Source organism: Zalophus californianus, chromosome 6 (genome assembly GCF_009762305.2).
Source record: "Zalophus californianus isolate mZalCal1 chromosome 6, mZalCal1.pri.v2, whole genome shotgun sequence".
Classification (NCBI taxonomy): domain Eukaryota; kingdom Metazoa; phylum Chordata; class Mammalia; order Carnivora; family Otariidae; genus Zalophus; species Zalophus californianus.
In genome coordinates, this window is record NC_045600.1 from 74,805,548 (window position 1) to 74,829,698 (window position 24,151).

At 37.6% G+C, this 24,151-nt stretch overlaps 1 pseudogene; it reads right to left on the bottom strand.

The window, feature by feature from the left end:
• Positions 1-13,386: 13,386 nt before the first annotated feature.
• Positions 13,387-21,113, bottom strand: LOC113909229 (annotated as a pseudogene).
• Positions 21,114-24,151: the final 3,038 nt, after the last annotated feature.

Consider the following 24,151-nt stretch of genomic DNA (forward strand, 5'->3'; position numbering starts at 1 on the left):
ATGAGTTCCAGCAATTTTTGGGTGGACCCTTTTGGGTTTTCCACATAAAGTATCATGTCATCTGCAAAGAGTGAGAGTTTGACTTCCTTGCATATTTGGATGCCTTTTATTTCTTTTTGTTGTCCGATCACTGAGGCTAGGACTTCTAGTACTGTGTTGAATAGCAGTAGTGATAGTAGACATCCCTGCCATGTTCCCTACCCTAGGGGAAAAGCTATCAGTTTTTCCCCTTTGCGAATGATATTCTCTGTGGGTTTTTCACAGATGGCTTTTATGATATTGAGGTATGTACCCCTTTCCCTATACTCTGAAGAGTTTTGATCAAGAAAGGATGCTATACTTTGTCAAATGCCTTTTCTGCATCTGCTGAGAGGATCATATAACTCTTGTTCTTTCTTTTATTAATGTATTGTATACATTGATTGATTTGCAGATGTTGAACCAACATTGCAGCCCAGGAATACATTTCACCTGGTCGTGGTGAATAATCCTTTTAATGTACTGTTGGATCCTATTGGCTAGTATTATGGTGAGAATTTTGGCATGCATGTTAATCAGCAATATTGGTCTGTAATTCTTTTTGGTGGGGTCTTTGTCTGGTTTTGGGGTCAAGGTAATGCTGGCCTCATTAAGAGAGTTTGGAATGCTTCCTTCCATTTCGATCTTTTCAAACAGCTTCAGAAAAATAGGTATTAATTCTTCTTTAAATGTTTGGTAGAATTCCCCTGGGAAGCCATCTGGCCCTGGGCTCTTGTTTGTTGGGAGATTTTTGATTACTTCTTCAATTTCCTTACTGGTTATGGGTCTCTTCAGGTTTTCTATTTCTTCCTTGTTCAGTTTTGGTAGTTTATACATCTCTAGGAATGCATCCATTTCTTCCTGATTGTCTAGTTTGTGGGCATATAGTTGCTCATAATATGTTCTTATAATTGTTTGTATTTCTTTGGCGTTAGTTGTGATGTCTCCTCCTTCATTCATGATTTTATTTATTTGGTTCCTTTCTCTTTTCTTTGTGATAAGTCTGGACAGGGGTTTCTCAATCTTACTAATTCTTTCAAAGAACCAGCTCCTAGTTTCGTTGATCTGTTCTACTGTTCTTTTGGTTTCTAGTTCATTGATTTCTGCTCTGATCTTTATTATTTCTCTTCTCCTGCTGGGTTTAGGCTTTATTTGCTGTTCTTTCTCCAGCTTCTGTAGGTGTAGGGTTAGGTTGTGTATTTGAGACCTTTCTTGTTTCTTGAGAAAGGCTTGTATTGCTATATACTTGCCTCTTAGGACCACCTTTGCTGCATCCCAAAGATTTTGAACTGTTGTGTTTTCATTTTCATTTGTTTTCATGATTTTTAAAAAATTCTTCTTTAATTTCCTGGTTGACCCATTCATTTTTTAGTAGGATGCTCTTTAGCCTCCATGTATTTGAGTTCTTTCCGACTTTCCTCTTGTGATTGAGTTCTAGTTTCGAAGCATTGTGGTCTGAAAATATGCAGGGAATGATCCCAATCTTTTGGTACCGGTTGAGACCTGATTTGTGAGCTAGGATGCGATCTATTCTGGAGAATGAAGAATGTGTATTCTGTTGCTTTGGGATGGAATGTTCTGAATATATCTGTGAAGTCCATCTGGTCCAGTGTCTCATTTAAAGCCCTTATTTCCTTGTTGATCTTTTGCTCAGATGATCTGTCCATTTCAGGGAGTGGGTGTTAAAGCCCCTGCTATTATTGTATTATTGTTGATGTGTTTCTTTGGCTTTGTTATTAATTGGCTTATATAATTGACTGCTCCCATGTTAGGGGCATAGATATTTACAATTGTTAGATCTCCTTGTTGGATAGACCTTTTAAGTATGATATAGTGTCCTTTCTCATCTCTTATTATAGTCTTTGTTTTAAAATCTAATTTGCTATAAGGACTGTCACCCCAGCTTTCTTTTGATGTCCATTAGCATGGTAAATGGTTTTCCACCCTCTCACGTTAAATCTGGAGGTGACTTTGGCCTAAAATGAGTCTCTTGCAGACAGCATATCAATAGGTCTTGTGTTTTTTTATCAAATCTATTACCCTGTGTCTTTTGATAGGGACATTTAGCCCATTTATATTCAGGGTAACTATTGAAAGATATGAATTTAGTGCCATTTTTATTTCCTTTAAGGTGACTGTTACTGTCTATTTTCTCTGTTCCTTTCTGGTCTGTGTTATTTTTGGGCTGTCTCTTGGCTTAGAGGACCCCTTTCAATATTTCTTGAAGGGCTGGTTTGGTGTTTGTAAATTCTTTTAGTTTTTGTTTGGCTTGGAATCTTTTTACCACTCCTTCTATTTTCAATGACAGCCTAGATGGATATAGTATTCTTGGCTGCATATTTTTCTCGTTTAGTGCTCTGAAGATATCATGCCAGTCCTTTGGCCTGCCAGATCTCTGTGGATAGGTCTGCTGCCAATCTAATGTTTCTGCCCTTGTAGGTTACAGATCTCTTGTCCTGAGCTGCTCACTGATTTTCTCTTTGTCTCTGAGACTTGTAAGTTTTACTCTTAGATGTTGGGTTGTTGACCTATTTTTATTGATTTTGAGGGGGGTTCTCTGTGCCTCCTGGATTTTGATGCCTGTTTCTTTCCCCAAATTAGGGAAATTCTCCACTATAATTTGCTCCAATAATTTGCCCCTCTCTTTCTTCTTCTTCTAGGGTCTCAATTATTCTAGTATTGTTTTGTCTTAATGGTATCACTTATCTCTCAAATTTTCCCCTCATGATCTAGTAGTTGTTTATCTCTCTTTTTCTCAGCTCCTTGATTTTCCATCATTTGGTCTTCTATATCACTAATTCAATCTTCTGCCTCATTTATCCCAGCAGTTAGAGCCTCCATTTTTGATTACACGTCATTAATAGCCTTTTTGATTTTGACTTGGTTAGATTTTAGTTTTTATTTCTCCAGAAAGGGATTCTCTAGATCTTCTATACTTTTTTCAAGCCCAGCTAGTATCTTTATCGTCGTCATTCTGAATGGAAGTTCTGACATCTTATGTCCATATGGATTAGGTCCCTGGCAGTTGGTACTGCCTCCTGTTCTTTTTCTTTTTGAGGTGAGTTTTTCTGTTTTGTCATTTTTGCAGACAAGAGTAGATGAATGAGAGAATGAAATGCTAAAAAGGTAACAACGACCCCAGAAAAATATACACTAAACAAATCAGAAGAGGCCCCAAACCTGAGGGGAACCAAAGGGGGAAAAAAAAGAATATGATCAGGCTGATGATTCGAGCCACACACTAGATTTTGGGTGTATTTTGGTCTGTTAGAAGAAACTGCCTCCCAAAATTTTAATGATAGAAAAACTTATATAGATACACAAAAATAAGGGTAAATATGATGAAGGGATGTAGTATGACTCTAAAGATGAAAATTCAAAAAGAGTTTTAAAAGGAATTGTTAAGAAGTTGGTTGAAAGAAGAAAGTGGAAAATTAAAAAAAAAAAAGAGAATGTGACCAGGAGGGAGACTAGAACAAAGCCATACACTAGAGATTTAGGGTATATTTTGGTCTGTTAGAAGAAACTGTATCCCAAAATTTTAAAGAGAGAACAACATATATATATATATATATATATATATATATATATATATATATATATATATATATATATATATACACCAAAAATAAGGTTAACCCCAATGAGGGGCTAGACTATGACTCTAAAAATGAAAATCAAAAATGATTTTAGAAAAAGGAATTATAAGATGTTGGTTGAAAAAGGGAAACAGAAAAATTAAAAAAAATAGAAAAGAAAAAAATAAAGAAAATTTAAAAGCTAACTTTGAAAGACTAAAGAATCATGGGGGAAAAAGCCATGAATTCTATGTGCTGTATTCCCCTAGCACTGGAGTTCTGCAGTTCTCATTGATCGGTAAACTTGGTCTTGGCAGGATGTTCTTGCTGATCTTCTGGGGGAGGGACCTCTTGCCATGATTCTCAAATGTCTTTGCCCCGAGGTGGAATTGCCCCACCCTTGCCAAGAGCCAGGCTAAGTAATCGGCTTGTGTTTGCTCTTGGTAGCTTTTGTTCCCTGAAAGTTTTCCATACATCTTTAGAAGACAAGAATGAAAATGGCAGCCTCCCAATCTCCAGTCCCAGAGGAGCTGAGAACTCGGGGCCCTACTCTCAGTGCATCCTCAGAGAAAAGCAGTCAATCACTCCTGTCTCCCTGGTTTCCAGCTGCACTCTGTGCTCACCCGGTTTGTGACCGAGCATTTCTATCTCTTGTACCCAACCGCATTTGTAGACTCCCAACCCAGCAGATTCCTGCAGTGCACTCCCATGCTTCTCCTCCCAGGGGAAGTATGGTAGTCTCCCTGGATCTGCCACTTGTTGGGTCCCTGCTCAAAGAGTAGTGGCCTGACTGTGCCACGGATTATGGTTTATGGCAACCCTGAGCTGAGAGCCCACTCCTCAGCTCTGTCTTTGTAGCCAGCTTCCCTGTTCTGATACCTGCGAGCTCTGCCACACTCAGGCACCCCGGTCTCTGACCCTGAGGGTCCTGAGACCACACTGTCCCACCGAGGGTTCCATCCGCCACTTTAGCCACTGGAGGGACGTCCCTCAGTGGAGCCGACTTCTAAAAGTTCTGATTTTGTGCTCTGCTGTTCTATCACTTGCTGAAGCTGGCTGACAGCTGATGGAGGCTCCCTACCCTGCAGTCTATCTTCCCAAATATTGCCTTGGGTTCACTTCTCCGCAAGTCTTACCTTCCAGAAAGTGGTGACTTTTCTCTTCATAGAGTTGCTGCTATTATTTTCTTCAATATCCTGCTGAGTTTGTAGGTATTCAGAATGGTTTGATACCTATCTAGCTGAATTCTTTGGACCAGACAAAATTTAGGTCTCCTACTCCTCTGCCATCTTGCTCCTCCTCTGATTTTGAAATTTCTTAATAAATACCATAAATACAGAATTTTACCATAATACACAATTCAGGAGAAAATATTCTTAATTATTATAATCATCATTTTCCTACTAATGAGTCATGAGACTCAGTTGTCCATCATTATTTTCTTTTACTGCCAATTGCTTAATTCTTTGGTCTTTGTCTATATCTCTTATGGTGATGATTCTTCACTTGTTGGAGTGAACAAAATTTAAAATTGTATTGGCTTGGGCGGAGCAAGATGGTGGAGGAGTAGGAGACCTGGATTTGTCTGGTCTCAGGAATTCAACTAAATAGGGATCAAACCATTCTGAACACCTACGAACTCAACAGGAGACCAAAGAAGAGAGTAGCAACAACTCTCTGAACAGAGAAGCGACCACTTTCTGGAAGGTAGGACATGCGGAGAAGTAAATCCGAGGCAATATTCGGGAGGATAGATGGCGGGGGAGGGGCCTCCCTCGGCCGCTTCTGGCAAGTGATGGAGACACGGAGCACAAAATCGGAACTTTTAGAAGCCAGCTCCGCTGAGGGACGTAGCTCCAGTGGCTAAGCGGGGGGTGCAACCCTCGTGGGACAGTGTGGTCTCAGGACCCTCGGGGTCACAGAAAGATGGGGGGGTGCCTGAGTGCAGCAGAGCTCCCAGGTATTGGAGCGGGGAAGCCGGCTGCAGAGACAGAGCCGAGGCACGGGCTCTCAGCTCGGGGTTGCCATAAACTGTGATCTGCGGCCCAGTCGGGCCACTGCTCCTCCAGCAGGGACCCAACAAGCAGCAGAGCCGGGGAGACTACCCTCCCTCCCCCGGCAGGAGCGGCGCGGGAGCGCACCACAGGGATCTGCTGGGTTTGGAGACTCCACACGGGGTCAGGTGCCAAAGATAGAAATGCTTGGTCACAGGCCGGGTGAGCACACAGTGTGGCAGGAGACCAGGGAGGCGGGAGTGGCTGCTTTTCTCTGGGGGCGCACTGAGGAGCGGGGCCCCAAGTTCTCGGCTCCCCTAAGTGGAGATTGGGAGGCCACCATTTTCACCCTGGTCCTCCAAAGCTGTACCGAGAGCTTGCAGGGAACAAAAGCTCCTGAGAGCAAACCCGAGCAGCTTGCTTAGCCTGGACCGGCAAGGGTGGGGCAATTCCGCCTCCAGCAAAGACATTTGGGAACCACGGCAACAGGCCCATCCCCCAGAAGATCAGCACGAAGAGCCAGCAAGCCAAGACCAAGTTTACCGATCAAGGAAAATGGGAGAACTCCAGCGCTAGGGGAATACGGCACATAGAATTCATGGCTTTTTTTTTTTTTTTTTTACCATGATTCATTAGTTTTTCAAAGTTAATTTTTTAACTCTTTTTTTAATTTTTCTTTTTCCCTTTTTCAACCAACATCTTATCAATCCCTTTTTTTAAAAAAACATTTTTTATTTTTCATTTTTAGAGTCATATTTTATCCCTTCATAGTTACCCTTATTTTTGGCATATATATAAGTTGTTCTCTCTTTAAAATTTTGAGATACACTTTCTTCTAACAGATCAAAATAAACCCTAAATCACTAGTGTATGGCTTTGTTCTAGTCTCCTGCCTGATCACATTCTCTCCCTTTTTTTCTTTTTTTTAAATCTCCTTTTTTCAAACAACTTATCTTATCAATTCCTTTTATAAAATTTTTTATAATTTTCATCTTTACAGTCATCTTCCATCCCTTCATTGTATCAACCTTTATTTTGTACATATATAAGTCTTTCTTCCTTTAAAATTTTAGGAAGCATTTTTTTTCTAACAGACCAAAATACGCCCAAAATCTAGTGTGTGGCACTGATCTATGCACTAGCCTGACCATATTTGATCATATTCTGTTCTTTCTGTATTGTTCTCTTTTTGTTTTATCTTTTTCTTTTCTCTTTCTTTCCCTTTCTTTTCCCCTGGTTTCAGGTCTTTTCTGATTTGTAAAGAGGATATTGGCTGGGGACGTTGTTAACCTGTTAGCATTTTGTTCTCTCATTTATCTATACTCCTCTGGACAAAACGACAAGACGAAAAGAAATCACCTCGGCAAAAAGAACAAGATATAGTACCGTCAGCCAGGGACCTACTCAATACGGACATTAGTAAGATGTCAGACCTAGAGTTCAGAATCATGACTTTAAAGATACTAGCTGGGCTTGAAAAAAGTGTGGAAGTTATTAGAGAAACTTCTGGAGAAATAAAAGAACTAAAATCTAACCAAGTCGAAATCAAAAAGGGTATTAATGAGGTGCAATCAAAAATGGGGGCACTAACTGCTAGGATAATTGAGGCAGAAGGGAGAATCAGCGATATAGAAGACCAAATGATGGAAAATAAAGAGGCTGAGAAAAAGAGAGAGAAACAACTACAGAATCACGAGGGCAGAATTTGAGAGATAAGCGATATGATAAGATGAAAAAAATTTTGAATAATTGGGATCCCAGGAGAAGAAGAAAAAGAGAGAGGGGCAGAAAGTATATTGGAGCAAATAATAGCAGAGCTTCCCTAATGTGAGGAAGGAAACAGGCATCAAAATCCAGGAGGCACAGAGAACCCCTTTCAAAATCAATAAAAATAGGTCAACACCCCGACATCTAATAGTCAAACTTACGAGTCTCAGAGACAAAGAGAAAATCCTGAAAGCAGCTCGGGAGAAGAGATATGTAACCTACAATGGTAGGAATATTAGAGTGACAACAGACCTATCCACAGAGACCTGGGAGGCCAGAAAGGAACTGGCATGATATCTTCAGAGCACTAAACGAGAAAAATATGCAGCCAAGAATACTATATCCAGCTAGGCTCTCATTGAAAATTGAAGGAGAGATAAAAAGCTTCCAGGACAAACAAAAACTAAAGGAATTTGCAAACACGAAACCAGCCTTGCAAGAAATATTGAAAGGGGTCCTTTAAACAAAGAAAGAGCCTAAAAGCAGCATAGATCAGAAAGGAACACAGACAATATACAGTAACAGTTACCTTACAGGCAATACAATGGCACTAAATTCATCTTTCAATAGTTACCCTGAATGTAAATGGGCTAAATGCCCCAATCAAAACACATAGGCTATCAGATTGGATTAAAAAACAAGACCCATCAATATGCTGTCTGCAAGAGACTCATTTTAGACCCAAAGACACCCCCAGATTGAAAGTGAGGAGCTGGAAAACCATTTACCATGCTAATGGACACCAAAAGAAAGCTGGGGTGGCAATCCTTATAGCAGACAAATTAGATTTTAAAACAAAGACTGTAATAAGAGATGAGGAAGGACACTATATCCTACTTAAAGGGTCTATCCAACAAGAAGATCTAACAATTGTAAATATCTATGCCCCTAACATGGGAGCAGCCAATTATATAAGGCAATTAATAACAAAAGCAAAGAAACACATTGACAACAATACAGTAATAGTGGGGGACTTTAACACCACCCTGAATGAAATGGACAGATCATCTAAGCAAAAGATCAAAAAGGAAATAAAGACTTTAAATGACACATTGGACCAAATGGACTTCACAGACATATTCAGAACATTCCATCCCAAAGCAACGGAATACACATTCTGCTCTAGTGCCCATGGAACATTCTCCAGAATTGATCACATCCTAAGTCATAAATCAGGTCTCAACAGGTACCAAAAGATTGGGATTATTCCCTGCATACTTTGAGACCACAATGCTTTGAAACTAGAACTCAATCACAAGAGGAAAGTCGGAAAGAACTCAAATATATGGAGGCTAAAGAGCATCTTACTAAAGAAGGAATGAGTCAACCAGGAAATTAAAGAAGAATTAAAAAAATTCATGGAAACCAATGAAAATGAAAACAGAACTGTTCAAAATCTTTGGGATACAGCAAAGGCAGTCCTGAGAGGAAAGTATATAGCAATACAAGCCTTTCTCAAGAAACAAGAAAGGTCTCAAATACACAACCTAACCCTACACCTAAAGGAGCTAGAGAAAAAACAGCAAATAAAGCCTAAATCCAGCAGGAGAAAAGAAATAATAAAGATCAGAGCAGAAATCAATGAACGAGAAACCAAGAGAACAGTAGAACAGATCAACGAAACTAGGAGCTGGTTCTTTGAAAGAATTAACAAGATTGATAAACCCCTGGCCAGACTTATCAAAAAGAAAAGAGAAATGACCCAAATCAACAAAATCATGAATGAAAGAGGAGAGAGCACAACCAACCCCAAAGAAATACAAACAATTATAGAAACATATTATGAGTAACTCTATGCCAGCAAATTAGATAACCTGGAAGAAATGGGTGCATTCCTAGAGATGTATCAACGACCAAAATTGAACCAGGAAGCAATAGAAAACCTGAACAGACCCATAAGCACTAAGGAAATTGAAGCAGTCATCAAAAATCTCCCAACAAACAAAAGCCCAGGGCCAGATGGCTTCCCAGGGGAACTCTATCAGACATTTAGGAAGAACTAATACCTAATCTCCTGAAACTGTCCCAAAAAATAGAAATGGAAGGAAAACTTCCAAACTCATTTTATGAGGCCACCATTACCTTGATCCCAAAACCAAAGATCCCATCAAAAAGGAGAATTAAAGACCAATATCTTGATGAACATGGATGCAAAAATTCTCACCAAAATACTAGCCAATAGGATCCAACAGTATTTTAAAGGATTATTCACCATGACCAAGTGGGATTTATCCCTGGGCTGCAAGCCTGATTCAACAACCGCAAATCAATCAACGTGATACAACATATTAACAAAAGAAAGAACAAGAATCATACGAGCCTCTCAATAGATGCAGAAAAAGCATTTGACAAAGTATAGCATCCTTTCTTGATCAAAACTCTTCAGAGTATAGGGATAGAGGGTGCATACCTCAATATCATAAAAGTCATCTATGAGAAACCTACAGCAAATATCATTCTCAATGGGGAAAAGCTGAGAGCTTTTCCCCTAAGGTCAGGAATGCGGCAGGGATGTCCACTATCACCACTGCTATTCAACATAGTATTAGAAGTCCTAGCCACAGCAATCAGACAACAAAAAGAAATCAAAGGCATCCAAATCGGCAAAGAGGAAGTCAAACTCTCACTCTTTGCAGATGATTTGACTGTATTTGGAAACCCAAAAGACTCCACCCCAAAACTGCTAGAATTCATACAGGACTTCAGTAAAGTAGCAGGATATAAAATTAATGCACAGAAATCAGTGGCATTCCTATACACCAACAACAAGACAGAAGAGAGACAAATCAAGGAGTTGATCCCATTTACAATTGCACCCAAAACCATAAGATACCTAGGAATAAATTTAACCAAAGAGGCAAAGGATCTGTACTCAGAAAACTATAAAATACTCATGAAAGAAACTGAAGAAGACACAAAGAAATGGAAAAACATTTCATGCTCATGGATTGGAAGAACAAACATTGTGAAGATGTCCATGCTACCTAGAGCAATCTACACATTCAATGCAATCCCTATCAAAATACCATCCACTTTTTTCAAAGAAATGGAACAAATAATCCTAAAATTTGTATGGAAACAGAACAGACCCAGAATAGCCAGAGGAATGTTGAAAAAGAAAAGCAAAGCTGGCGGCATCACAATTCCGGACTTCCAGCTCTATTACAAAGCTGTCATCATGAAGACAGTATGGTACTGGCACAAAAACAGACACATAGATCAATGGAACAGAATCAAGAGCCCAGAAATGGACCCTCAACTCTGGTCAACTCATCTTTGACAAAGCAGGAAAGAATGTCCAATGGAAAAAAGACAGTCTCTTCAACAAATGCTGTTGGGAAAATTGGACAGCCACATGCAGAAGAATGAAAGTGGACCATTTTCTTACACCACACACAAAGATAGACTCCAAATGGGTGAAAGACCTAAACGTGAGACAGGAGTCTATCAAAATCCTTAAGGTGAACACAGGTAGCAACCTCTTCGACCTCAGCTGCAGCAACTTCTTCCTAGAAACATCGCCAAAGGCAAGGGAAGCAAGGGCAAAAATGAACTATTGGGATTTCATCAAGATAAAAAGCTTTGCACCGCAAAAGAAACAGTCCACAAAACCAAAAGACAACCGACAGAATGGGAGAAAATATTTGCAAATGAAATATCAGATAAAGGGCTAGTATCCAAATCTATAAAGAACTTATCAAACTCAACACCCAGAGAACAAATAATCCAATCAAGAAATGGGCAGAAGACATCAACAGTCATTTTTCCAAAGAAGACATCCAAATGGCCAACAGACACATGAAAAAGTGCTCAACATCGCTCGGCATCAGGGAAATCCAAATCAAAACCTCAATGAGATATCACCTCACACCAGTCAGAATGGCTAAAATTAACATGTCAGCAAATGACAGATGTTGGTGGGGATGTGGACAAAGGGGAACCCTCCTACGCTGTTGGTGGGAATGCAAGCTGGTGCCACCACTCTGGAAAACAGTATGGAGGTTCCTCAAACAGTTGAAAATAGAGCTACCATTCGATCCAGCAATTGCACTACTGGGTATTTACCCCAAAGATACAAATGTAGGGATCCGAAGGGGTACGTGCACCCCAATGTTTATAGCAGCAATGTCCACAATAGCCAAACTGTGGAAAGATGTCCATCGACAGATGAATGGAAAAGAAGAAGTGGTATATATACACAATGGAATATTATGCAGCCATCAAAAGGAATGAGATCTTGCCATTTTCAATGACGTGGATGCAACTGGAGGGTGTTATGCTGAGTGAAATAAGTCAATCAGAGAAAGACGTGTATCATATGACTTCACTGATATGAGGAATTCTTAATCTCAGGAAACAAACTGAGGGTTGCTGGAGGGGTGGGAGTGGGAGGGATGGGGTGGCTGGGTGATAGACATTGGGGAGGGTATGTGCTACGGTGAGCGCTGTGAATTGTGCAAGACTGTTGAATCACAGATCTGTACCTCTGAAACAAATAATGCAACATATGTTAAGAAAAAAGAAAAAGAAGAAGATAGCAGGAGGGGAAGAGTGAAGGGGAGTAAGTCAGAGGGGGAGACGAACCATGAGAGACGATGGACTCTGAAAAACAAACTGAGGGTTCTAGAGGGGAGGAGGGTGGGGGAATCGGTTAGACTGGTGATGGGTATTAAAGAGAGCACATTCTACATGGAGAACTGGGTGTTATGCACAAACAATGAATCATGGAACACCACATCAAGAACTAATGATGTAATGTATGGTGATTAACATAACAATAAAAATTAAACAGAAAAAAATTTTATTGGCTTATGTCCTCACTTATTTAACATATGTAATATATATAAAATATGAAATATAAGCATACAATGTTATATTAGTTTCAGGTGTACAATATATTGATTCAGCAGTTCTATACATTAATCAGTGCTCATCACGATACATACAGTCACCATTTTTCACCATACAATATTATGCTTGTGCACTGTTGGTGGGAATGTAAATTGATATCACCACTGTGGAAAGCATTTTCATTCGCTTTTATTACTTGATGTGCAAATATTACGAGGCCTCACACAGAATCATTTGAGTCTCATACATGATCTTCCCTACCCTGTTGAGTAACACTAATCCTAGTGTACCTTGAAAATTGGGATCAGTGTTTTCAGCTGTCTTAATAAGTTGTTCTATTAAATCAGTGGTCGTAGGAGACTGTAATTGCTGGTGATTCTTTATATTCAGATCAATGGGAAATGCTTTTTTCCTCTTGTTGGAAAGAGTTATTTATTGAGAACATGTAAAGGAGGGCACAGGAAAAAAACATGGATGTTATTAATATTTAGAGAGAAAATCAATCTGTTACAAATGCATAGATCTGAAGTTAGAGGTAGGATCTGATTCTTGGTCATGTACTTAAAATTTCTGTGGCAAGTTCATTAAATTTTATAACGCTCAGTTTGCTACTGAGCATATGTTAATAATATGTTCTATTTTCATTTTTGTGAAGTTATGAGAAAACACATGCAAAGTGTCTTCATCCATGGTTAGAACACAGTAAATACTTATTCAGAATCTCATTTAGTTTATAAGAAGCTGAAAATTACAATATATATGAATGTGATTATATTGGAATGATTTATATTTAGATGCATAATTCAGGATGTTCGATATGCTTGAGTAGGGAAGGATAACCATTTCCCAAAATGTAACTTATGGTTAATACAAAATCATACACCTCAGTATCTTTGGATGATGATGATGATGGCAACAATGATGATGATGCCTCTGATGATTGTAATGTTTCAATTAAAAGGTTGTTTGTTCTGCAGGCAACCCTCTCGGGTCCTAACCCTCTTCTGGAGCTTTGTACTATCACTTTACTATCGCTCAGTAAAACTGCTTTGCTGCCCACCAAAAAAATCATAAAATAAAATATATAAAACAAACAAAACAAAAATTAAATAAATAAAACAAAGTAAAATAATAAAATAAAAAAATAAAATAAATAAAATAAAAAGTTGTTCTGGAACTCACTTGGTGTTTGTTTTTCTTATTGCTTTCTTCATGTGTTTATTCCTGAATGTGTAGACGATTGGATTTAAAAGGGGAGTGAAAATTGTGCAAAACACAGAAAGGATCTTATTTATGGAGACCCTGCTGAATGGCCATATGTAGATAAAGATACAAGGTCCAAAGAACAGTACCACTACTGTAATGTGGGCTGAAAGAGTGGACAAAGCTTTGGAAGATCCACTGGAGGATTGATGCCAGACAGTAATCAGAACGATGCTATCAGAGATGAACAGAAAGATGAAATAGATCAAAGTAAGTGGTCCAGTAAATGCAATGACTAACAGCTCCAGGATGTAAGTGTCGATACAGGCAAGTCTGATGACCTGAGGCAGATCACACACACACACACACACACACACACACACACACACAACTATCCATGACATTGGGGCCACAGAATAGTAAAGTTACTGTGAGCACCATTTAGCTCATATTGGCACAAAACCAGTGGTCAAGGACAGAAGTGAAAGTCCGATGTAAACACGATGGCTCATGATAGTTTTGTAATACAGGGATTTGCATACGGCAATGAATCTATCAGTTGCCATGGCTACATCATCTTACTTCCACCTAAAATGTGAAGAAAGACCATCTGGACCATGCAACCTACATAGGAGATAGCCTGATATTCACTAATTAGGGCACAGATCATTTTAGGAGTAGCAAATGAAGCCAGGGACATATCAATAAAGGAGAGGTTGGCCAGTAAGAAGTACATGGGAGAGGGGCGCCTGGGTGGCTCAGTCTTAAGCATCTGCCTTCAGCTCAGGTCATGATCCCAGGGTCCTGGGATTGAGCCCCGCAACGGACTCCCTGCTCGGCAGGAAGCCTGCTTCTCCCTCTCCCACTCTGCCCCCCGCTTGTGTTCCCTCTCTTGCTGTCTCTCTGTCAAATAAATAAACAAAATCTTTAAAAAAAAAAAAGAAGTACATGGGAGAGTTTAAACAAGGGTCCAGTTTTACTCCAAAGATAATAATGAGTTTACCTAATACAATGGCTATGTAGGTAATTGAAAAAAAAAACAAATCTGTAACTCATGAAACTCCGTGAATCCCAGGAAAATAAACTCAGAAACCGTGGAGTTATTTTGTTTCTCCATTTGTTTTTTTTTTTTTAAAGATTTTATTTATTTATTTGAGAGAGCGAGAATGAGAGAGAGAGAGAGCACATGAGAGGGGGGAGGGTCAGAGGGAGAAGCAGACTCCCCGCTGAGCGGGGAGCCCAATGCGGGACTCGATCCTGGGACTCCAGGATCATGACCTGAGCCGAAGGCAGTTGCTTAACCAACTGAGCCACCCAGGCGCCCTTGTTTCTCCATTTGTTTGACTGTTGACATATATTGCCTAACACAAAACAAAAAAAAAGTAGAATAAAGTCTGTGAATTAAAGCTGAGAGATGAAATACATATTCACTTAACTCTCTTCCTAAAATCCACTGAAATGTGCAAAAAGAATCAAAATTGTTGAATACTGAATCCAAAAATTTTTGAAAAAATAGACATAATTTCTTAGCAAAGGTTATGAAGGATTTCTACCAAAAACTAAGACATTTGAACAAGATTGAAGCCAGCAATATCTAACTCATATCTGCACTAATCTTGAGAAAAGTGGTATCCGAGTTGGTGAAAGAATTTAGAAATTCCTTGCCCCTTTTTTAGAGGATAAGGTATAGATTTATTGGTTGTCCATGGGCAAAGAAGAGGTTTCATCTTGAAATCTATTTCTACTCTGCATAATAGTAAGGGGCATATCGGTGAAGGAGAGGCCAAATGGTTTTCTAACTAAAAAATGGGACCAAGAAAAATGAAATTAAGTAGATTTGGAATATAGAACATGGAGAATCTAGGAGTCAGTTCTGTAGTGGCTGCTGAAAGTCAGATGAACATTGATAATAAACACTATGAGTTTTAGACAGTTGAATCTATGGTTGGCCAAATTGAGGTCGCTTCTCACCTTTTTCCATAAGGTGGAAAAAAGGCTCAGATGGGTCTTCTCCCATGGGCTCTTCAAGCCATGAATTTAGTAGATAGGAAGGTACAGTGCTCAGATATGGCACAAATGGATGCTTGCTACTAGCTTCTTACTGCCTTGCTTTAGTTACTTTCTTTGTTAAATAGTTAAACAACCTAATGGATTTGGTATAACATCCATATTATTTATGGGAGAGTATGATTGTAGAGTTCTGAAAAACAAAGGAGGATCTGTAGGGAACAGATACGTGTGCTTCTAGATGACGAAGGCAGACCCATGTGGAATGACATCCATTTAAGCATGAATGATGTCAGCCAGAAATTTTGAAACAAAGTACCAAGGAAGATAGGACAGATACCTACAAAGAGATAGTAGTAACAGAACAAAGTATCTGAGACTAAAGAAAAATGTGAGATCTGAAAAAAATGACAAAATGTGAAAAAACACAAAAGAGTTTACATCTGACTGATGATATCATTCATAGAAATAAACACAATGTAGTTTTAAAATATTTTGAAATGTTTTAAGAATTTGGAGAAGTATAAGAATAACATAATTAAGATATCATACTATTATTCAGAATTAACAAATACTTATATTTTGTATCATTTGGCATCACAATTTAAAATAAAAACTACTGGCATAGGTAAAGTTCCCTATCCTCTTACTATTTTGAGTGTGGCTTATAAAAATGAATAAATGATATCCTATCATAACAAGATTCTGTAAAGAAAAATTTTATTTTTACCAAGGAATTGCTATTATAAAAATGGTGTAGCCATCAGTTTGTTCTCTGTATTTGTAGGTCTCATTCTGCTTTTTATTTTTTATTCATTTGTTTGGTTTTTTAGATTCCACATATAAAAGAACACATTGATGGTTGCCAGAGAGGAGGGGTGGGAAGGTGAGCAAAATGGGTGAAGGGGAATGGGAGAGATAGGATTCCAGTTATGGAATGAATAAGTCATGGGGGAATAAAAGTTACAGTACAGGGCCTAAAGTCAATGGTATTGTACTAGGGTTGCATGGTAACAGATGGTAGCTACACTTGAGGTGAGCATAGGATTACATATAGATTTGTGGAATACCTGTTACCTGAAACTAAGGTAATATAGTATGTGATGTATACTCAAATTTTAAAAAATAATGCAATTAATGTAAGGTACATGTTTATTTACATGTGAAAGACTTTTTCAAGATTATATCACTTGAAGTAGAATTACTAGGTCATTTTCAACTAATATAATAATGTCAAATTCTCAAAAAAGGGTTTTCCAAGTTTATCCAGCCACTTCCTTACAAATCTTGGTTTTTTGTTAGCTCTTATTCTAACCACTCTTTCTTACTGAAGGAATGCAAAAATGGTGCATTAGGATATCTCTAATTAATGACATTAAAGATATAGGTAAACAACATAATTTTTAAATGACAACAAAATAAACATCTTCTTATTCTTTTTAATTTTTATTTTTTAAGTAGGCTCCATATCCAGCATAGAGTGGAGTTCAATGCGGGGCTTGAACTTGACTCTGAGATCCAGACCTAAGTTGAGATTAAGAGTCAGATGCTTAACTGAAAGAGCCACCCAAGCACCCCAGGATTTAATGTCTTTTTTTAGTTAAAAAATAATTTTTAAGTAAGCTCCATGCCCATTGTGGAGCCAGCTGAATGAGGGGCTTGAACTCACATCCCTGAGATCAAGAGTCGGACTCTCAACCAACTGAGCCACCCAGGCGACCCTTGAAAACAAAATAAACATCTAATAAGTAGAGAGATGTATTAGGTTCGTAAATTATAAATATGTAATTATCTTTAAATTCACATAATATTCAACATAATCCCTGTGTGAATCCAAGGAGAGTTTCTGAAATCAACAAGTTTTTTCAGAAATGTATATGGAAATGCAAAAGGCCAAGATGGGCCAGGGCAATTTTGAAGAACAAAGCCAGAGGATTTATACTAAAATATATCAAGATCTCCTATAACGCTATATAATAAGAGAGTTTGATGTTGGCTCAAGAACCTAAAAATAAACCAATTTAACTGAAAATATCAGAAAAGCTCTACTTGATGATGACACCAACACATAACAGTAAAACACATTTGTGGAGAGACAGGCAGAACTGTTCACTGTTGAGCCAGGAGGGTTGCAATGAAATAAGTTAATGGGTGCTGGTGGTCCTTCTTTAGAAAAGAGGTGCTTCTTGGTATCAGAATTCTACAATATCAATAAATGTCAGCAGTTAGATTTATCATATTCTCCTAAAAAGCTAACTTCCAAATTCATATTGCTTAGCTTCTAAGGTTTGACATTTTAATTATTCCTTCTGAGTTTGTTCTCAGGTTTGCCTGATTAAAAAGTAGACTAGGGAGCAGGTGAGATCACCTTCCCAGGACATATTACAAGGTTGCATGCATCAGTGACCCAGTCCCATCTAGCTTCTCCATGAAATGATGAAAGAAGAGAAGAACCATGCTAAAGTTTTACTTGTTAGTTTTCCTACTAAATTCTGCCTTTTGACATGTGACTTTGCTGTGTGACATAGTGCTGTTTGCCTTCATGTACTACTTAGTCCACAACATAGAGTTACAGCATTTCAAAGAATGAGGACTCAATGCATGAAGAAAAAACAACATATAATAGAAAGTATTGTCCAGACCTACACATAAACTCATATGTAACTGTGATATATAACAAATAGAATTTGGGTCAGTAAGGAAAATATTCAACCAACTGCTAATGGGGCAACTAATTCACAATCAGGGATGAGGAGATCAGATTCCCAGGCTGAGTTTTCATTTGAAAATAAACTTCAGAGATTTAAAAGATTTTTGTCTTAAAACTACAAAATGAGTAAAAGCAAACACAGGTAAATATTTCAATATAATGGTGCTGATAAAATATTTTGGTTATGTAAAAATTAGAATCCATGAAGTAAAGACTCAGAGTTAACTTTCTGAAAGTGAAAAAATAAAGAGAGTGAAGATAAAGTAAGAGATGAGAATATATTTTCAACAAATGAATCAAAGAGCTATTACCTCTGATTAGTAGGAAAAGGTTAAAGAAACCATGGAAAAGTGGGGAAATCATTTGGATCGGCAATTCACAGAAACAGAACTACGAAAATATTTAAGCACAAAAGTAATCAGCCCTCTGTGTGCTAAATGAGAAAAAAAATATGCAACTAAGAATACTTTATCCAGGTAGGCTGTCATTGAAAATAGAAGGAGTGATAAAAAGCTTCCAGGACAAACAGAAACTAAAATAATTTGTGATCACCAAACCAGCCCCATAAGAAATATTTTTTTTAAAGATTTTATTTATTTGAGAGAGAGAATGAGATAGAGAGAGGGAGCATGAGGGGAGGGAGGGTCAGAGGGAGAAGCAGACTCCCCGCTGACAGCAGGGAGCCTGATGCGGGACTCGATCCCGAGACTCCAGGATCATGACCTGAGCCGAAGGCAGTCGCTCAACCAACTGAGCCACCCAGGTGCCCCCCCCATAAGAAATATTGAAAGGGGTCCTCTAAGCCAAGAGACAGCCTGTTGTCAGTAGTAATTTATAACACATAGAGATCTATTTTTATGTTGAGGGTGTTATGCTCAGAGAAGTCTGCAGATTACTCACCTAAAAATTATCCAAATATTATTAGAAAGAAGGTAAGAGAATAGCTTGGAGTAATACGAGGGAAAGCAAACTTCCATTAATTCAAAGATGTCTACAATTCCTATAGCACAACTGATCAATCAACACTCTCACACCCATTGTAATCAAGCCAATACGCAGAGAGAGTATTGCAGGGCCAGAAATTAAGTGTAAACATCTCTCCTGGTCATGCTAGGACAGCAGCTTCCATGCTCTAACAATTCCCACTGAAATTTGGATTCCCAGAGCTCCAACACATCTGCCTCCATGTGATTTACATGTTTATAAAAGAAGCAGAAGATAGTATATGCATTCATATACAGAGCATCGCAGAGAATGAAAAGCAGATTTTTATTTTGATTAACCCTTTGAACATATTTTCTTAATACTGTGCCTTCAGAACAGGTAAGTGGAAACATCATAGAAAGCTAATTTGTTAAAGGTTTAATATACCGAAGACGGTATTTTAATTAATTTTCTGTTGGCTAGAAGGAAAAGGCTGCAGCTTTTGAGACACCACATCCTCTCTCACGGGTGCCTGGGTGGCTCAGTCAGTTAAGCATCTGCCATCAGCTCAGGTCATGATCCCAGGGTTTGGGATCTAGACCCACATCAGGCTCCCTGCTCAGGAGGGAGTCAGCTTCTCCCTCTCCCTCTGTCCCCTTCCCCCACTCATGCTCACTCTCTCTTTCTCTCTCTCTCTCAAATAAATAAAATCTTTTTAAAAAATCCTCTCTCACTGGGAGATCACATTACTATTTCACAATGATGTAGGACCAAGGATTTTTATACAAATTTAAAGGATATATGCTCTCAACATGATATTGATGGTCAGTGATTAAAAATGATGACTAAAATTAAGAAAAGCAAATTGTGAGGATCTAGGTAACTCATACTAGCATTGAAAACAATGTAATAGCTAGAAACTCATCTTTTTTTTTTTTTTTACACAATGGTGATATTTTTCTTTTCATCATTTCAGGTGCTGACAGGACATGTAAATAAACACATCATAATGAAAGCTGGAGAAGGAGCAGGTGAGGGAGAATTAGTAACCAGAGCTAAATAGGTCTGCCTAAAACTGACCATTACACCATAAATACAAATGAGATTTCAGGAATAAAGAGGGAGAAGTCCTTACAAGATTTTCATATGCAGGCAAAGGAAGGAAACTGAATAATTCAGGAAACTCATATGAGTATTCTAAATAGTAGGAAAAATATCAAGAAAACCTTTTAACAAAAAGAAAGTATTTAGTTTCCAAATGCATAAGGCTGTCAAAAATGTAAATCAAATAGGGGACATTAAAAATTTTAAAACCTAGTTGTATTGGATATGCAGTATGTCATTGATTGTCTCATAGTGAAATATATCTGAGTACAAGTAGCTGGATAGTAGGCAAACTATTTAAAAATATTAAACTAATATATTAACAATACTTTAAACTTAAGAATATAAGCAAAAATGTATAGTAGTTTCAGTTTCACTGAACTATAACTCATATACTATGAAATTTACCTGATTTCAATACATATTTCAGTGATTATTACTATATTCACAAAGTTATGCAACCATTACCACAATCTTATTTTAAACCATTTTATCATCACCGAAAGAAAAGACTGCCCATTTACACTCACTCCCTAGCTCAAAGTGATCACTAATGTACTTTCTATCTCTACAGATTTGTTTAGCAGACATTTCATGTAAATAAAATCATCCATGTGGCCTTTTGTGTAAGGCTTCTTTTACTTAGCCTAATGTTTTTGAGGTCCTTCAGTACTTTACAATAAGTATGTGTAAATTTTGAAAAACATAAAATCAGTGAAGATTGAAATTTTTATTTTCTCTTCAAGTGCCTATAATGAAAGGAGGAAATACTTGAAACAATTATTCTTATATTAAGTAACATATATTGTATACACGTGGGCAAGAGCAGAAATGCTCATATCCAACTATTTAATAAAACAAGTCTTGGCTTGTTCTTTTCCTAGTGGGGATTTATAGGGAAATTCTTGGCTTGTAATCTTGGATTTACATGAATGACTCAGATTCAGTGCATGCCATCTTGGCGCTCATTCTGTGCCTGGCCAGAATCTTACACATACACCCTCTCACCTAATACCACATCTCTTTAGGGTAGTCCTGCATCTAAGATATGGGAAATTTACCTCTTTATGTGGATCTAGATTTTTCATTTACTAATGAAGATGTGGGGAATAAATGATTACAAAGTTCCCTCCTAGTCAAATATATAATTATTCTACCTTCAATTTCCTCCAAAGTACATCATAAATTGACTAAAATAATTATAATAAAATATGCAATTGCTTATTGAAGAGGAAGAAAATTTTCTTCGCTAACAGAATTTCTGTCTCAACTATATACATTCTTTCATTTATATTGCCTTTATTCACTCATCATATAAAAACAGGTATATTAAGTATAGAACTAAAGAAATAGTTTTAGAAATTTGCTTGGGAAAGGAAAGAGGAATAAGAGAAACAAATACTGTGAAAGCTATTGGCATAAATGAATGCCAGCATTCTCTCTAAAATAAAATGAAAAGGCAAAATAAAGCTGTAATGTAGGTTTTATTTGTATTAACTGCACTACACTTAACTGTATTCATTTCATATTCAGGTTTTTCTGTTGTTGTTGTATCATGGGGCATGAAATTCCATGTAGCAAAGGTATTCCCAAATTGTACCTGGCATATTTATTTTATATTCATTCAATCATCAGGCCTTCTCATTTCTCCAAAGTGCACCTAATTATTAAAATTCCTTTTGGGGTGCCTGGATGGTCATTTGGTGAGCATCCGACCCTTGATTTCAGCTTAGGTTATGATCTCAGGGTCGTGGGATGGAGCCCCGCATCAGGCTCCACCCTCAGCTTGGAGTCTGCTTGAGATTCTCCCTTTCCCTCAGCCCCTCCCCCTACTGGCTCTTTCTAAATAAACAAACAAATAAATAAAATCTTTAAAAAAAGTTACTTTCACAATGGTCTCCAAAGCAAAATTCCTGCTCACTCACTCGATAATCATGAAACACAGTCCTTCAAAGAGGGTGTGCTGGGTGGCTGTCCTCTGTGTGCTCTTCCAGACCCACTGTCATCATTCAACATCTACTCTGTCTACTCCTAGAGGTTCACTGACAAGAACATCACTTTCATCTTTATTTTCCCTAATTTGTAGGCATTATCCAGTTCTCAATAAAATCTCAGATAGGAAAGCAGTGGAGGGAATTAAGGCTGGATAATGGTGGTAGGACATTTGGACAACGGCCAGAGTAGAAATAAAAACATGGAGAAAGTTACAGGTCATTGGAGAAAAGAGAACAGTGCTTCCTATGCACCTTCCTATCTGCATTCAGTCCCTTTTTGAAATGTACCACTCCTCCTACCCACTCCTCTGAATTCTCTTCTTCCCATAAATCTTCACATATGCTCTAAGCTTTGTCCTATTGTTCACAGACCATGAGGATTTTGTTTACTTTTTAAGTATTCTGAAGATAACAAGTGAGCCTAAAGCTGTAGCAGAAAGGGTCACTTGGAATTGGTCTCCATCCTTTTAAAATTCTTATAATATGTCACATATACCATGTACTAACTTAAAACTTTTGTTTGGTTTATTGCTATTTTTTGTGTGATAACTATGTATCTCTAGATTGTCTCTGGAAGTGGGCAATGATTCATTCTGCATAAGAAAATACAGTGTAATTAACTGTAACATAGAAAGATCCCAACATACCTGTTGAAGCATATCTCCTAAGGAATTCACATGGAACATATGAATTCAATCAATACTTGTTAACTTGGCTATAAAAATATGTTCCTTTAATTTGGGAGGCAACATGTACACTGGTATGGGCCCAGACTCAGGATCAGACCAACTGGACTTGATACCAGCTTTGACCCTTGTTAGCTGTGTAACTGTAAGTCATTAAATACTTCTATGCCTTAGTTTCCTTATATGCAAAATGAGAATAATAATAATGCCACCCTCCTGGGATTGTTATAAGCATTAAATGCATTAATAAATGTTAAACACTTAGAACACAGTATAGCACATAGTGATCACTTAATTGTTACTGATCATTTTAGATCACTCTAAAGCCTATGAATAATAAAAACACCAAGTAAAGACAATGTAGTATGATGTTACAACCAAAGCAAAATCTATATGTTAGGGTTGAATCATTTCACTATTTACTTCTTAACTATTACATACGTACATTTACACAAAACACACCCACTTCTCACTGTGAACAGTAGTAATACAAGAAATTGAGAAAACAAGCTCATAAAGATCTAAGGATGAGTCCATGCTTCCAGAAATTCTCAGTATACTACACAACAGAAACAAAAAAGCAAAATTATTTTTAAAAATATATTATTTATTTATTTAGAGAGAGAGTGTGTGAGTGGGGGTAAGAGCAGAGGGAGAAGGAGGGAGAGAATCTCAAGCAGATGAGTGTGGAGCTCTGTGCAGAGCTCGATCTCACAACCCTGAGATCATGACCTGAGCTGAAACCAAGAATTGGATGCTTAACGGACTAAGCCACCCAGGCACCCAAAAAGCAAAATTATTTTTAATGAATTAAAAGACTTCTTTCATATACAAATTAGCCCTAGGTTTTGTGTGTGTGTGTGTGTGTGTGTGTGTGTGTGTGTGTGTGTGTGTGTGTGTATTTTCTTTATTTATTTTAGAAACATAGAATGATCTTAATAAGTTACTTCACTGATACAGGACAATAAAATTTCCTCATCTTTAAAATTCTATATTCCTCATATATCATAAGATAATCTCAAGAGGTAATAGAAAATAGGAATAATAAATGGCAAAATAAATACTAATGTAACTACTTATCTTATTTTTCTATGTGAGCATATTAGTAACAATCAAGATCAATTGATAAAAAAGGGTCATTTAATAGAATGAAACAAGAGAAAATAAAATTTCCACTCTTTCAAGTGCTTTTTAATTGCTGCATAACTATAAGAATATTGTTTCAAAGTGATGTGACCCATAAAATAATTTCAAATTATAGACAGTGATGCTGATATGTTTAATATTATATATTTTCATAAGTTCAACTATTATT